Source organism: Camellia sinensis, chromosome 7 (assembly GCF_055761805.1).
Source record: "Camellia sinensis isolate YWXY chromosome 7, ASM5576180v1, whole genome shotgun sequence".
Taxonomy (NCBI): domain Eukaryota; kingdom Viridiplantae; phylum Streptophyta; class Magnoliopsida; order Ericales; family Theaceae; genus Camellia; species Camellia sinensis.
Window position 1 is genome coordinate 134,419,060 of NC_138967.1, and position 17,418 is coordinate 134,436,477.

Below are 17,418 nucleotides of genomic sequence, written 5' to 3' on the forward strand. Positions count from 1 at the left end.
TAAACTAGGTAAGAATTTGAGCCATGTGTGTGGACCATGTCAGCTTGGCAAGCAAACCCGTGCTCCTCATAAAAAGGTGAACAGCTTTACAACCAAACGTCCTCTTGAACTAGTTCACATGGATTTAATGGGTCCTACTCGCACTGAAAGCATCGGAGGTAAAAGGTACATTTTTTTAACTGTTGATGATTTTACTCGATTTTCGTGGGTAAATTTTTTAAGGGAGAAATCTGATACGTTTGATGCTTTCCAGGCCTTAGTCCCTAAAATCCAAAATGAACAGGGTGTTTCCATTGGGCGTATCATAAGAATCCGAACCGATCATGGTCGTGAATTTGAAAATAGTTCGTTTTCGGATTTTTGTGATATGCATGGAATCAAGCATGAATTTTCTGCCCCTATTACTCCACAACAAAATGGAGTTGTTGAGAGGAAGAACAGGGTTGTTCAAGAAATGGCTAGGGTCATGCTCCTTAGTAAGAAACTTCCTCCTAAGTTTTGGGCTGAAGCCTTAAATACTGCTGTGTATGTCATAAATCGCGTTTATTTAAGGCCCGGCACTTTACAAACTCCATATGAATTGTGGAAGGGTTTGAAACCTAATGTAAAATACTTCAAAACTTTTGGGAGTAAGTGTTACATTTTCAAAGATAGAGAGCCTTTGGGCAAATTTGACTCCCGAAGTGATGAAGGTATTTTTCTAGGGTATTCAACCACCAGTAGGGCATTTAGAGTCTATAACCTGCGAACTTCATCCTTAATGGAATCTATCAATGTGGTTATAGATGACACAGGTGCACCTACTCCAGCAACAAATGAGGATGATAATGATGAGTCGCCAATCTTGGATACGGAATCACAAAATCAAGGAAAAGGTGCGGACCTATCACAAGAAATGGTTACAGAACCATCTTCACAGGGAAGGTCAAGTCCAAAGAGTGCTCCAAGGGACATCACTCCTATTGCCCCTGTCACTGCGAGTCCTGAGCTTAAACCATCAGCTAGGGTGAAACTAAATCATCCAGCTCAACAGGTGATTGGAAGTGTCTCGGATCGAATGAAAACCCGAAGACAGATTCGGGATGAGGTATCACACATGTGTTATGTTTCTTTAATTGAACCTAAAAATTTTAAAGAGGCCCTGCTAGATGATAGTTGGGTCAATGCTATGCATGAAGAATTAGGTCAATTTGAACGTAACAAGGTTTGGACTCTAGTTCCCAGACCTAGAGACATGAATGTGATAGGTACCAAGTGGATCTTTAAAAATAAATCTGATGAGAATGGTACGGTTGTTAGGAACAAAGCTAGGTTGGTTGCTCAAGGCTACACACAAGTAGAGGGTGTTGACTATGATGAGACGTTTGCCCCAGTTGCACGTCTCGAATCTATTCGTATTTTGCTTGGTGTTGCATGTTTTCTTGGCTTTAAATTGTTTCAAATGGATGTGAAAAGTGCCTTTTTGAATGGGTACTTGAGAGAAGAGGCATATGTTGAGCAACCAAAAGGGTTTGAGGACCCTAAATGTCCGAATCATGTCTACAAGTTAGACAAGGCTTTGTATGGGTTGAAACAAGCCCCTCGAGCTTGGTATGATAGACTTACTACATTTCTTCTTGATAATGATTTTCAAAGGGGTAGTGTGGATAAGACCTTGTTTGTGAAACATACTAAGTCTCATATTCTTGTTGCTCAGATTTATGTTGATGATATTGTGTTTGGATCCACTGCTGAACATCTTGTGAAATATTTTTCAGATTGTATGACACATGAGTTTGAGATGAGCATGATGGGAGAGTTGTCTTATTTTTTGGGTCTTCAGATTAAACAGTCTCCTTCAGGTATATTTGTGTCTCAGTCTAAGTATGCGAAAAATCTTGTGTCTAAGTTTGGTCTTGAGTCTTCCAAGCATGCACGCACTCCAATGAGCACCAGTCTTCACCTCTCCAAAGACTCCTCTGGTATTGATGTTGATCCTACCCTTTATAGGAGTATGATAGGGAGTCTTTTGTATCTCACAGCCAGTCGTCCTGATATTTCTTTCAGTGTCGGTGTGTGTGCTCGTTACCAAGCCAGTCCTAAAGAGTCTCACCTTCTTGCGGTAAAACGCATCATCAAGTATGTTAATGGGACTTTGGGGTATGGGGTTTGGTTCTCCACTGACACTACAGCCGAAATTACTGGTTTTTCTGATGCCGACTGGGCAGGGTGTGCTGATGACAGGAAAAGTACATCCGGGGGGTGTTTTTACCTTGGGAATAACCTGGTTTCTTGGCATAGTAAAAAGCAGAATGCCATCTCTCTTTCCACTGCTGAGGCTGAGTACATTGCTGCAGGGAGTTGTTGTGCTCAAATGTTGTGGATGAAGCAAATGCTTCATGATTATGGGATAGAACAGAACACTCTTACTCTTTTCTGTGATAACACAAGTGCCATAAACATTTCAAAAAATCCTGTCCAACACTCTCGCACCAAACACATTGACATTCGTCATCATTTTATTCGAGAGTTAGTGGAAGAGGGCCTTGTTGTTATTGAGCATATTCCCACTGAGCATCAAAAAGCTGATATTTTTACAAAACCCCTTGATCTTCTTCGGTTTGAGTTCCTTAGAAAGACCTTGGGTGTCATGCTCGATCACTAGAGTGTTACTTGTTTCTTGAGTAGGTGTAAATGTTTGTGCCTTATGAATGCTTGGATGTGATAATCTCATTATCATTGATATCTGTTTACTTGCATCCAATTTTTTTTACTCTACTCATGATGCTTACAAGATCTCATTGTTCATTGGTCATAGCTCATTTTGAATGCCCATGCTCATTAACCTCATGATCTCATTCTGTACACATCCTTGAGATTAATTGTTGCAGGGGTTTCCGCACATGTGATCAAAGTTCTCTATGGACCTCTAACAGTGTTTCTTGTACTTTCACTGTGGAATTGACCGATACTAGTATATCATGGGTGATGTTGAGTCTCTTAACCATCTACCATCTGTTTTCACTTCCACGGTTTCTCCCTCAGTTCCTTGAAGTCCGGGCATTAGGAAAAGGCTACCTCAGAGGCACCAACCAGGCCATCCTTTATGATTTCATTCTTCTCTGGTTTGGTTTCCATACTCTTGAGAGTGAAAGCCACCAGTGAGTGCACACACAAAAAAAAAAAAAAAAAGGACTCTTTGACTGAGGGGGAGCCTCCGCTTTTACTCAACAAATACCCCGTGATTCCTAGTGGTTTGACTTTTCACTTTATTGTTGAGTTACTCATGATGGAGGTCCAGCCATCCGATCACTACTAGGATTAACTCTAGCTCAATGACCTCTCATGGATTGCACACACACACTTTATCATATGAGCTCTCATATTGGATTTTGAGTTGTACATTCTCATGTAGCTTATGATCATTGATTATATTTTTTTTGCTATGCTCATGATTTCCAGTGTCGTTTTTTTTTTTAAAATAAAAAAGGTGCAAGTTCACACGATTCATGAATTGTGGATTATTTCATCTTAGTATTCATTTGGCTCAGTCTGATCATCTATTTTTGTTTCAGGTCTCATCTCTTGATTTTGCGTATTGGATTGTTTTTACAAAAAAAAAAAAAAAAAAAAAAATGTTTGTTTTGTTTTGTTTTGTTCCGCTCGAGCGGAATGTTTTACGCTCGAGCGTGTTTTTCACTCTTGCAGCAGTTTGTTCGTGTTTTGACAGTTCTGAGAGATGGTTTTTTGAGCTCGAGCGGCCTTTTGCACACTCGAGCGGGAGTCTGCTTGCAGTATTGTACGCTCGAGCGGTACTTAGTACGCTCGAGCGGACCTGTTTCATACTTAACTCCCTCTCTTGACTCTTCGAGGTATTTTTTCTCTTCCTGTTTCATTCTCTCGATCTAGGGTTTGTCGTGTGGCTGCATTGTGGAAGATTCTTCCTCCCATTCATCATCCTACCCACTGATTTGCTCTTTGGTAAGTTTTACCCTCTTTTCTTTTCGTTTTTTTTTAGTGTTTGTTCTTGTTCTATTTGGTTATGGTGTTGTTGGATGTGTGCTTCTGTGGGGATTTGTGTGTCGTCTCTGTGATTCTCTCTCTCACACACTTGTTTTTGTCCGATTGTTTTTTTTTCGTTTTTTTTTGTGTGTTGTGTCTGTGATTTTCGGATTTATCTGTGTCCGTTTGAGGTCTCTCTGCGTGGGTAACAGTTTGGGCTTGGATACTTTGCTTTGATTTTCTCATGATTCATACTTATTCTATGCATTGTCTCTCAAATTTGGTGTATTAGTTATGAGTTCTTCAATACCATGCTTTCATGCCCTGTTTTTGTTATGCCCTGTTTTTAATTTGATTATTACACTAATGTTTTGTTTTGGTTTGTTTTGGTGTGGGTTGGGTTTTGGATTTGTTGATTTGTTGGGTGTCTTAGTGTCTTCTTCGGTATGTCTGCTCCTGCCCCAAAACGCCGAAAGGCCACCGTTTCTCGCCCTACCTATAACCCTGAGAGGTTTCAGTCGGCCTCTCAATCCAAGTCATTCCATAAATCTTTTGTGACTCGAACCGTTCATTTAGAACGTAATGTTCAACCCGATACTTTTGAGTCCATCAAAATTCGTCCATTGTTCGACCCTCTAGGTGGTGACTGTGTTTTATTATTTTCGGGGCGTCAGAATCTCGATTGGGTTCGAGAATTCTACTGTAATATGGAGGGTATTCGGGATTATGAGCCATCTTTCACCACTTGGGTTAGGTCCAAATCCATTTCTGTCACCCCTGCTTTGATTCGCCAACTTCTACAGATTGAGCAAGTTTTTCCTCAACACTATCCGTTTCCTGTACCTGATCGTCCTACTTGTGACTTTGATGAGGTGTCTTTGGAACTTTGTGGTGTTGCCCGTCATTGGCCTAAAGGCGGTTTGATTAAACAGTTTGAACTTCTTCCGGAGTTCAGACTGCTTAATTTGATTGTCTGCGCCAACATCATTGTCACCACACATTCTTCCGAGGTCAAACAAGACCAAGGATTCATTTTGTCTTGTATTGCCAATCACCGCTCTATTGATCTCGCCTCTCTTATTATCACCAAGATGATCAGTGCTCATGGCCATTCCAAGCTTGGCCTTCCTTACGGTTGCTTGATCAACCGACTTTTGTCTGACCTTGGGGCTCCTATCCTCGATGATGATGAGTTTGCCTCTCCCTCTCGCCCTTTCACAAAGAAAACTGTCTCACAGAGTCGGGCTCATGTTAAGGGGGAGTCCTCTCGGGCTGATCCTTCTGCAGGTACCACTGCTGGCCTTGCTGAGGAGGCTGAATATGATGCTGCTGCTGCTGGGGGTGCGGAGGATCCTACTCCATCTGTTCCACCTAGCTCGTTTCCTGATCAGCTTCGGCATTTTGAGGCGGCTATGACCAGGCGGTTAGACTTTCTCGATGCGCGTTTTGATGCCTTTGATGGTCGTCTTGGTCAGCTGGAGCAGACTGCTACGCATACTACTTCGCAGCTGGATCACATCATTTCCTTACTGACGCTTCAGCCGCCCCCTCCTCCGTCTGGTGCTTGATTTGTTGCTTTCTTCATTCCCGGTCAAAAAGGGGGAGAGTTTGGTTCCTGCTTTTGTTCCTGCTGGATTGGACATGGATATTGATGGTATATTTTGTTGATGGTACATGGATATTGTTGGTATATTTTGTTTTGTATGGATATTTTGATATTGTGTTTTGTTGGTTCTATTGAATGGATACATTTTGCTATATTCTTATATAGTTCCACAAGTTTTGGTTTTTCTGGTATGTTGCTCGTTTTTTCACAGGTGAATGGTGGATGATGAATTGGATTGATGGATTGATATATGGCAAGATTGGAAAGCTTGTTTGTTCATAGAGTTGTTTTGAGTGTTTTAGTATTGGTTTTTGAATTTTGTCTAGTGCTTGTGTTTAAGGACTTTTGTTTAGAAAAGTTTTGTCCGGGAATTGACAAAGGGGGAGATTGTTAGGTCCCTGTGTTGTCAAATCCGGAGACAAAATCTTGTGTTGATTCCAAACTATGTTTTTCTGTTTTTGTACTGTCCGCTCGAGCGGAGACTCTTGAGCTCGAGCGTAGATTAGCAGGTCACAGTAGTTTGACAGGGCAAGCACAGATTCTGGTGGGTGTGATTTGACGCTCGAGCGGAAACTCCTACGCTCGAGGGCATCTCTGTTTCTTCGTATGCAGTTTTTGTTCAGTCCGCTCGAGCGGGCTATGCTGAGCTCGAGCGGAGATCGCGATTCAGATTCCTATTTAAAGCTGCTAACGTTGTTTTGTTTGGGACGTTTTTCCTAGATCTGATCAAAACAAACTAGGGTTGTGTTTAAAGTCTTCTTGGGAGATTTTTGAGAGTTTTCCTTGATGTTCTTAAGAGAGTTCTGAACTTATGCATTGAGATTCATACATCAAGGAGGTTGCTTCTTAAGTTTCAAGTGAGTTCTCTTCGGTGGATTCCGAAGATCAAAGCGTAGGATCCAAAAGGCGTTTGAGTCTACGCAGTCGTTAATTCGACAAGTGAAGTTGTGGTGTGGAATCAACTTCAGAATCAATTCCGTGACGAAGGTGTGGTGAAAAGAGTTACAGAAGATTCAGAGACAAATTGACTAGTGTTGGGTGATTTGTATGATTTCTTTGTAATCTTTTTGTTCTTCAGTAGTGGATTGATAGTGGCGGTTCGCCCGTGGTTTTTGATTACAATTGAAGGCTCTTCAATTGTGGTTTTTTCCACGTAAAAAATCGTTTGCGTCAATTTATTGTTTATTCTCAAAAACAAACAAACTAAAATCACTCTCGTAAGTGTTTGATGATTTTAGGTTGAGTGTTTTGATTTATTGGGATTTGGAATAAGTTAATCTTGATCTAATCATAAATCACATAGGATTTTCATGGTGCACTATTATTTGTATTCCCTGGTCCAGTTTGTAGCAATTTTTTAATCGATTTATTTATTTTTTTGAATTCACCTATGCTAAAAAAAAAAAAAGAGTCAAGAAACATATAAATCGATTACAAAACTAAACAACATAGTCTCACATTTTTATGGGCTCAACAGACATTTGAAAATATTGTATCTGATTCTATGATTATTTTATGTGTTTGTAAATGAACTGACTATGATATGTAGTAAGAAAAAAATATCTGATAATCTAGTGCCTGGTCAATTCACACTGCAGGAAATTCAGCTTTTAGCGGTGTTTAAAAAACGCTGCTGTAGGTGTCAAGAACACCATTAATTATTTTTTCAACGCTTAGCACCAAACGCCGAGGATGCGGCCATCGCTATAGCATTGTGGCGCTTTAAAAATGTCGTTAAATGGTTATAGGCGGCATTTTTTAAAATGCCGCTAAATGTAATACATAACGTAAACTAACGTCACGACAATTTTTAGCGACGTTTCAAAAACGTCGTCAAAGCTTTTTTTGAATTTTAAAAATATAACCGTTGGCTGTATAGTGGCATTTTCAAAAATGCCGTTATATCTTCTCTTTTTTTCTTTTTTTTTTGAAATTGTGCTAATTCTAGGTGGTTGAACCAAAAAAAAAAAAAAAAACCCTATAATAAAATTGATAAATAGTACTAATATGAAACAATAACTCTCATTCCCATTCAAATGAACATTTGTCAAAAGATAAACTGATTACATGAAAAGCAAATACAACATTAATTTACTTTCCCATTCAATTTAATATACAATCACTATTCGCCAAAAAATAATAGGAAAAACATCAAGACAAACCTCATGAGTTTTGACTTAATTTAATGTCTTGTCCTTGTTACTAAATTCACTGAACTTAGCTGATATAGCATAGAATCTGTAATCTTCACTAGTTAGGATGCCTGCATCAAAACGTGGAAGCCAAATTAGGTAAAATGCATAAATCAATAATAGTAGAAGTGCTACAGCTATAAAACATAAGATCTACATTACAACTCACCATCTGTTGAAGGTTTTGCACCTGGAAGAACAATTTAAATAAATCAGTCATTTCTGAGGCTTTGAAACTGCAGAAAAAGGCAGAAAAAAATATTTTAACATGCTTCTATCAGATAGTAATAAGCTTATAATAACATGCTTCTCTCTCTCTCTCTCTCTCTCTCTCTCTCTCTCTCTCTCTCTCTGTATACTAATGGACAACCCACATATTGAAATGAATTCATATTCCAAGAAAGAATGACAAATCTGATTCTAGTTGAGCAAGAATGTTAAAGCATAAATACTCACAATTCCTTTCATCAATCTGGGCAAGAAAATCTATAATTACCAATGGCACCTCCAGACCATCTCAAGCCAGTCCTTGCAAACCTTGCTAATGCCATATCAGTAAGTATCAGTTCTTTAAGCAAGAGCTAATACTACCCTTGGGACCTCTTTGAAAATAATCTAACTCAGTTGATTGGACTGAATTTGCACTGAAATGGTTATTATATGATTTGAATGAGCTACACAAATTTGAAAAGTTGCAAAAGAAAGACAGCTTTATAAAGAGAGTAGTTTAGGACAGTTCAAGCTCTAGTCCAAAGGACATGGCTTAGATACCAAGTGACTAGTAAACAAAACAAACTTTAGCTTTACTCATTAGCTGTTGGTAGAAACAATGAGAAACCTCTTTGTAATAGTCTAAAATCTAAAAGGATCTAAAAACCAAAAAGAAACTAGTATTCCTCAATTATCAAACACATCTGCTAGAAAAATATGTGGAACATGGGCACGTGTTTTCCAATTCATGGTCCAAACCATATGATTTGACAGAGCATGTAAACAATTTGAATCCTAATGTTTGAATCTAGAAAATTCATTATTCAGAGACCATCAAGATGTGTTGATGAACCAAAGACATCAATACATCTTTTGTACCAAGTTACCTTTATTTAGGCTTTAGAACAAACAATTAGAGGGCTGTAATTTTCAATCTAACAACCCCGTGTAAACAACTATTCCATAAAACAATCATTAACTGTTAATTTACAAGAAAGCTATGAATTTCCAACAGATTGGCACCAAATGTACTTGGATGACATTTTATACAGATCAAGCATCAATGAACAACAAAACACTGAGTCCATGTGCCAAAGAAAAGAACCGTATTAAAATGTTCATAACCAGTTTTGAATGTCTAGTAAAAGCGATTCATAAGTTCTATAAATCAATGACAAATTTGAAATGGAGCATTTTTTTAAAAGATTAGGAACAAACTATCTATAGAATGGTAAAAAGAAAATCAAAGTGAAAAAGGGTTATGCCAGATCAAAGAAGCTTGATGAAATATTTCACAATCAAGATTACTATTACATAAACAAAAATTTCACTCTTTGTTTCTTTAGAAAAAATAAAATAAAACTTGAAGAAACAAATCTAGCAACATCATCTATAGCCAAAACCAAGCTTAGACACACATTATAAATATGAATGAATATTAGTAAAAATTGTTATTGTGTTTTGAATAGGTTCAAACAACAAACATCACATAAATGCATATATATATATATATATATTTCATCTAGGTTACACAGAAAAAATATAGAAAAATATATTTCAAGCAGAGAAAGGGGTTTCCTACTTCTATATAGCAAACAACAGCAGAAGAGTGAAGAAAATCAAACTTCAAAAACAGAGATGTTGCAGACAACAACTGAACCATGATGCCTCATATATCTATAATTATATATTTTTATTTAATAATCTATATAACTAGACTAAAACAAATTAGGATTGAAAGTTTGAAAGTAGATATCGTAACTAGTTCAGAGCTTAAATGAACTTATTTCTATAAGAAAAAAAAAAAAAAAAAAATTAGAGCACCATGTTTAAATTTACACCATATATTCAATTTTTTTTCTTCATATGTTTTTCCTTGGTACATAATATTTATATGTTCTAAAATAATTTAATGTGAAGTCTTTCATTTTTTTTGTTTATTTATTTATTTATTGGGTTAAACAGGAAGCTTGACCTCCCTCCAGTGAACATGTTTGCTACAACAGCAGACCGTGTCCTAGAACCCCCTATCCTTACAGTAAATACTGTACAGTTGATTATCCATCTGATAAGTTAGCTTGCTATGTGTCCGATGATGGTGCTTCTCCTCTCACCTTCTATTCTCTTATTGAAGCATCCAAATTTGCTAAGATTTGGGTTCCATTTTGTAAGAAGTACAACGTTCAAATCAGAGCCCCATTTAGATACTTCACTATTGAGTCCACATCATCTCGAGATGTTTTGCAGGAGTTCAAACAAGAATGGAAAAGGATGAAGGTAATTCAAGCTGATGTCACTTGTCAAAACAATAATGGAATCTTAATAGGTAAATTTATTATCCAATAAATTATATGAGAATTAATGGCATTTTTCATCAAATGCTATAAAAAAACTGTCACTAATTATCAATTTTTAACGATAGTTTGAAAACTGTCAAAAAAAAAAAAATCACTAATTATAAGTTTTAGCGATAGTTAAAAAAAAATTATTACAAAAAATGTTACTAAGTTTCAACTTTCAGTGACAATTTAAAAAATTCATCACAAAAGAGTCACTAATGGTAAGTTTCAGTGACATTTTATAAAAATCGTGACAAAGAAAAATTACTAATTGTCAATTTTTAGCGACATATGTAAAAAATATCACAAAAAATTATTTTTAGCGACAATTTTATTAGGACTTGTTTTCAATAAAATTTGATAGAAATTAAATTTAACTATTAGAACCTATTAGTAATTTACCCTAATAAGCGTAAATGACACTTATATCTCGTCAATTTCTTTTAAGTTCTAATAATTCTCATTACATTTAATCTCTTTTTATCAAAAATTTGTTAGTCATATGAATGAAAAAAAATAATATTCTCATATATTTCACACTGAAATATATATATTTTGTTTATCATTGTGTTTTAACATCAACTGCATTAGTTTCAATTATTTTAGCTTTATTAAAATAGAAGTTAATGTAATTATGTTGAAAGGGTTAAATTCATTTTATCCACTTATGGTTTGAGCTGAAACACTTTACTTCTCTATTGTTTAAATAGAGTTAGAAAGCTCTCACATGGTTTTGAAATAAAGTGTTATCATTAGTTTTTCCCTCTAAAATAATGGAAGATACGTTGCACACACTATTTTCTAGAAAGAATTTTGTTTGTTGAAAAATTAGAATGAAATTAATAAAACAAAAGAACAATTTAAACCCCGTTATTTTAAATCAAAAATTAGATTAATATTTTAATTAAAATAAATAAAAATACAATTAAGAATTGATGTAAAATATAAAATATAATTAAGGATTGATTTAAATTATAATTAAATAAAATATAAAATAAACGATAATTAAGAATTGATGTAAAATGTAATTAAATTAAAATTAGATTAACATGTTAGAAATTATAATAAATAATTAAGAATTTAGAATTAATGACGATCTAAAATATAATTAAATTAAAATTTGATTAAAAATTAGTAATTACATCAAATAGTTAAATATTTTGGATTAATTGTGATCTAAAATATAAATAATAAAAATTTAAGAATTAGAAAAAATAATTAAGAATTTGTAATTAATTGTGATTTAATTGAATTAATATTGAACATTATAAATTATGTGAATGAGAAACGAGAGAGAAAGAAAATAACAAAAAATATAGGATTTAAGGGTATTATAGTCATTTCACATATATAGTTAACGGTGTTAATGATTGCATTTTAGTCCAAAACCAGGGAGCATATGGCTATTTTTAAAAAAGACGAAAAAAAGTGCTACCAAGTCATATAAGATAAAATAGATTTTATCCATGTTTAAATTGTAAAATTTACTGTATTTTCATCAAATTGAAGAGGAAGTTAATGTAATTTATCTATATATAATATATATAAGCCAAATAGAAGAGTTCACAATGATAGATAAGTAATGTAGGCAATGTAAAATAAGTTTTTAACATTCATTTGTGTACGGGAAAGAAATAAACCTTCTCGTATAATCCTGTTGATCAAGTCTGCGTTCCTCCGTACGACGTCGCTTTACTCCCTAAAAACACAAACGTGAGCTAGCCGGCAGGTGTGTGCCGGATACCCCTCTGATGCCTAAGTCAGCAAAATAGACAAATAGACAAAAGCTCTGTGTATTTGAGAATCAAAGTTATGTTATCTCTCCATAGGTGATGTTATGAGCTTTTATAGGTTCCGTGTGGCACAATCGTAGTAGGACTCTTACTCCTCCATGTAGAGTCCTCCTAGGAATCACATTCTTGAAAGATAATGCTTATCCCTCAACACCTCCCTCACTGCTTAAACCAAGTGAGATGGTTTTATCTAGGTCGGATGTCAATACGACCGGGATAACATGGCCATGCTAAAGCCGCAGAATAGACCGAGCTCCACCTAGCTCGGTTATTCCTTTCACTACGTGTACCTTGATTTCTCTTGTACAAACCATACTAATCCATAGTGTGCTTAGGCCGTGCTAACGAATGGCTAGGTCTGACCGAGCTAACTGCATTATGCCACGACCGGGGCAACTCTGAGTGTGGTGACTGGGCTATCCGCAAATCTTTCTTGGACCGGGATAACAATAAGGCTTTCTAGGACCGGGCTTACTCCAAGACTCTCTTGGATCAGGCTAACGCCAAGACCCTTTTTACTCTTCCCTTCTTACTGTGGCCCACAGCGGCCCATTACCCAGCTCGGCCCAATTATATATAAATTACCCTCTCAATTGCCCCTTAATTCCATCTGTATAGCATGATAGGGATTACCTGTTACCAGCCGAGCTTAAAAAAAACTTTAGCCTACCAACCGAGCTAAATTCTTTAGCTTTACAGCCGGGCTAAATTCACACCGGGCTCTATCTGCCCGGTCAAAACGTCTCTTCAATCGCAGCAACTGAATCGCTTCTTATTTCAAGGACACGTGGCACACTCTGATTGGCCCAATGCAGCTGTCACGCCATCTTCATATCTCGCAAAATTGGAACAGTCCCGCTCTTTTTGTCCTTCCCTCTACACAAAACAAAACCCTTTTGTTTTTGGATCTTTCACTTCACTTGCACTATTCACCTTCTCTCTCTCCGTTGCTTCTAATCTTCCATTGCTCCTTAAACTTGCGACTGCAGAGCTCGTGAATCCCTCCAGTGCCGTTTCCAACTTTCGGTTCCTTCCTCTTCATCTGGTAAGCTACACAGATCTGTTCTATTTTCCTTGTTTTCGCACTTGTTTAATCCAAAACATATTGTTTGTGTTTTTGCAAAACACATGTTTCCCATTTTTTGTTCTGCCTTGTGTTTGCTGGGAAAGAACCTTGTAAGAACCATTTGTATTTACGAAATAATCTGCAGAACATTGTATTTGATCCAAAATCACCATGTAACCGAATTAGGAAGTTTTTTGTGGTTGATATCAGTCTGGCCAGACTAACCAACCGGACTAACACTTCGCGCTATACTAGTAGTTTCAACAAGTCAAACCATCGTTTGATTCAATTTAGCCGAGCTATCGAACCGTACTAGGTCTGCGCAATAGAGTGCTTGAATGCCTTAACCACGACCGAGCTACAGCTTGGGGCTAAACCAGTCCTTTTAGTCCAGACTGAACTAAGAACGCTGCCCCTAGAGGCTCAATCGGGCTACCAAACACCTTGCTCAAACCGAGCTAAGACTCGCAGTATCTCATATAGCCGAGCTAGGACTTCATTTATCTTGCCTTTATTTCTTTTAGTACGGTCCAACGATCTGTGCTTAACACCTTTGTTTTTCACTTTGCAGACTTAGGTTGCCCAGGCACTCCTTTGAGCGCTCAACCGAGCTACTCAACATCATTCTTCGACCGAGCTAACACTCCAGTTTAATTTATTCATAACTTAAACCACAAATGGGAAAGTATAGGTTCTTAGTTAACTCACCAGGTGCCATGGCCGAATTCCAAAAAGATTACAACATCCCTAATGATGTCCATCTTACCCTAGCCGACCTGGATATCATACCATGGGAAAACACGGCTTCGTTTCCTTTACCATGTTGTCTATAGTAGAGACCGGACTAAGATTCCCTGTACAGCCTCTTCTCTGTGAATTCCTTAGGCAGACCAACCTTTGTCCAACCCAACTTTCCACCAATTATTACCATATAATAAATGGTATTGCCGAGCTAAACCGCTAGGCTGGCCTTCATCTCGGTTTAGCCGAGCTCTTCCATCAATATTCTATAGGCTCCACCAAAGATGGATGCGTCTATTATTTAAGAATAAGACGTCGGCGTGAAAAAATAATAAAGGATACCCCGGATAAAGATGTAATTGATGATGACTTCCTCTAGGTGTCTGGAAATTTTGAGGACCAACAGGCCCAGATCCCTGGTGACAGAATAAATTGGAACAAGGGTGTAGCCGGTAAAGTTACCTTGGCTTTATACTACGCCTTTCTTTACTTCGGTTTTCTCATCTTAAACCGCTCTAACTATTGTCTTCTTTTATGTAGATTTGAACTTCCTCAAGTCCCAATACAGCTACCCCAACTTGAATATACTTCGCGCCGCCCTGCGATATCCAAACCGAAGTTGGACCGAGCTACTGGACTTTCAACCGACCTACTGATATAGTGGCAAACGGAAGACCAAGGTGACTGATTTCTTATTGGAAGCCTCTCCCGAACTGGACCCAAACTTGCCCCAAATCAAATTGATCCCTTTAACCGCTGAGCAAGAGATGGACAAAAAACGAGCTGTGAGGGCCCTTTTGATCGAAACAAACCAAGCCGAGGTACCACCAACAAGCCTACCTCAAGAGACCGTGGTGGCCTTGCCGACGCATCAACCCTCTTCATCTCGTCAAAACAAGCGTGCTCGGACTTCCATGACCGAGCCACGCCTTGTTGATGAAGAGGATACCATTCCTCCACCAAGCCCATAACCGGAGCGCTCTGACCGGGCTAACTCTTCTAAGTGGGCTCCAAAAATCACTTTTCAGAACCGTGCTATACAGGATACTGACTCGGTGGTAGCTGAGAAGGATCACCTAATGGCCTTTAATTTGGCCAAAAGTGTTTGCCTTCCACCTGACATGGAGCACCACGATCACCTAACCGAGCTGAAGGCACTTCGCTCATCCACAAAATCCATGGTGCTGGTAAGTAACTCTCTTGCTTATCTTTCAAATTCTTACAACTTTCTGCTCGGTCGTACTTAAAAAAGTTTCTTTTCAACCCTTTGTAGGCCATACAGAAGAACCATATTGCTCATAAGCGAGTGTTGGAACTTCGAAAAATCACCAGGCAGGCCATGGCCGAGGCTAATGAAAGAACGACCGAACTAGAAGTGGCCAGGAAACAAATAGCCGAGCTGACAACCGAGAATGGTCGTCTGACCGGTATTGTTAGCTCGGCTGAAGCAGACAAGCAAAAAGCAGCGACCGTGGTAAAAGACAAGGATCTGCGCGAGCCTGCCAAGCTTAAGGGAAAAAAGAGCACCGAGATAACCAAGCTTGAGAAGAAGCTGGAAGATGCGGAGGACCGTGGTTTCAAGGAAGGGGAGGCTCTTTACATTAAGCAATGCGAGGCGGCCAAAGACTTATTCTTTAAATGCGGATGGAGGGCGGCCGTGGCACAACTCGGTCAGGGGCCAGAGATTGAGGTCTTCAACCCTCCTCCGTATTTTATCCCGGGTTCGATGACGGAGTACGCTGCTGCCATTCAGTAACAATTTCTTTAGGCTAAGGATGACGAAGAAGAGACCGAGCCAAACAATACCCCAGTTGTTAATGAACCTGCTGTTCAATCAGCTTAGTTGGAGCCACCGGTTGAAGATCTGACGACCGAACTACCAGATGAGACCAGGCTGCCAGATGAGACCGGGCTCCGAGTTGATCTTGACGTGGAGATAGATGACCTTTTTGCTTAATCTCTGTATTTTCCTTTTTTTTCTTTTGGACAAGAAGTTGTAACCGGGCTGAGGTCCCACCTTGTGTATTCAATTTGCACTTAATGAAATCCTCTTTTGTTCCAACTGTTATCTCGGTTTACTTCCATGCTGGTACTTGCTTTCTAACTGTAATCTGAATGAAGTATAACCTTCTATTGCCGAGATACTTTATCCCGGTCTTTAGCTTTTCAATCTATCAAGCCATAGTTACCAACCTTTTCAGCCTAGATTATTATCTCGGCTGAAGAACAATAAGTGTTGGTTTTTCCAGCCAATCACTCTTCAACCTAGATCCTTATCTCGGTTGAAACAGTACAAAGTGTTGGTTTTTCCAGCCAACCACTCTTCAGCCTAAATCCTTATCTCGATTGAAAAGTACAAAGTGTTGGTTTTTCCAGTCAACCACTCTTCAGCCTGAATCCTTATCTCGGTTGAAGAGTACAAAGTGTTGGTTTTTCCAGCCAACCACTCTTCAGCCTGAATCCTTATCTCGGCTGAAGAGGACTAAGTGTTGGTTTTTCTAGTCAACCTAGAGTAAAATGCTTGGTTTTTCCAGCCAAACGTCCTGCAGCCTGGATCCGTATCCTGGGCTTAGGGGGGGTGTTGGTTATTCCAGCCAACCTCTAAGTTGGTTTTTCCAACCAACCTAGAGTAAAGTGTTTGGTTTTTCCATCCAAACGTCCTGCAACCTGGATCCTTATCCTGGGCTTAGGAGGGGTGTTGGTTATTCCAGCCAACCTCTAAGTTGGTTTTTCCAGCCAACCTAGAGTAAAGTGTTTGGTTTTTCCAGCCAAACGTCCTGCAGCCTGGATCCTTTTCCTAGGCTTAGAAGGGGTGTTGGTTATTCCAGCCAACCTCTAAGTTGGTTTTTTCTAACCAACCTAGAGTAAAGTGTTTGGTTTTTCCAGCCAAACGTCCTGCAGCCTGGATTCTTATCTTGGGCTTAGGAGGGGTGTTGGTTTTTCCGGCCAACCTCTAAGTTGGTTATTCCTGCCAACCTAGAGCAAAGTGTTTGGTTTTTCCAGCCAAACATCCTGCAGCCTGGATCCTTATCCTGGGCTTAGGAGGGGTGCAAAGTTGGTTATTCTGGCCAACTATGCTTACAATGTCTCTAACTCACTAAAACAATCTTTTACAGAATGAAACAACTGTGCTGAAAAGAGGCTACTTGTTTTATTGAGAAAGAAAAAAGAAAATTACAAACACTTAGAAGAAAAGCTAAAAATAAAATAGTTTGAGATTGGCAGTGTTCCATGGCCTGGGAATGGCTTTGTTGTCCTCATCTTCCAAATGGTATGCCCCTTTTCCAGCTAATCCAACCACTTTGTATGGTCCTTCCCAATTGGGCCCTAGCTTGCCATCTCCGGGTACCGAAGTGTTTCCCATTATTTTGCGAAGTACCTAATCTCCAATCTTGAACTGTCTTGGATGTGTCTTGTTGTATTTCCTTGATAACTCTTGCTGGTATGAGGCGATGTGAACCAGTGCTCTTTCTCTTCTTTCTTCCACAAG

General features: G+C 38.4%; 1 pseudogene; it reads left to right on the forward strand.

The window, feature by feature from the left end:
* LOC114274217 (cellulose synthase-like protein B4) overlaps nt 1–17,418 on the forward strand; it is a 106,702-nt pseudogene that overhangs the window by 3,999 nt on the left and 85,285 nt on the right.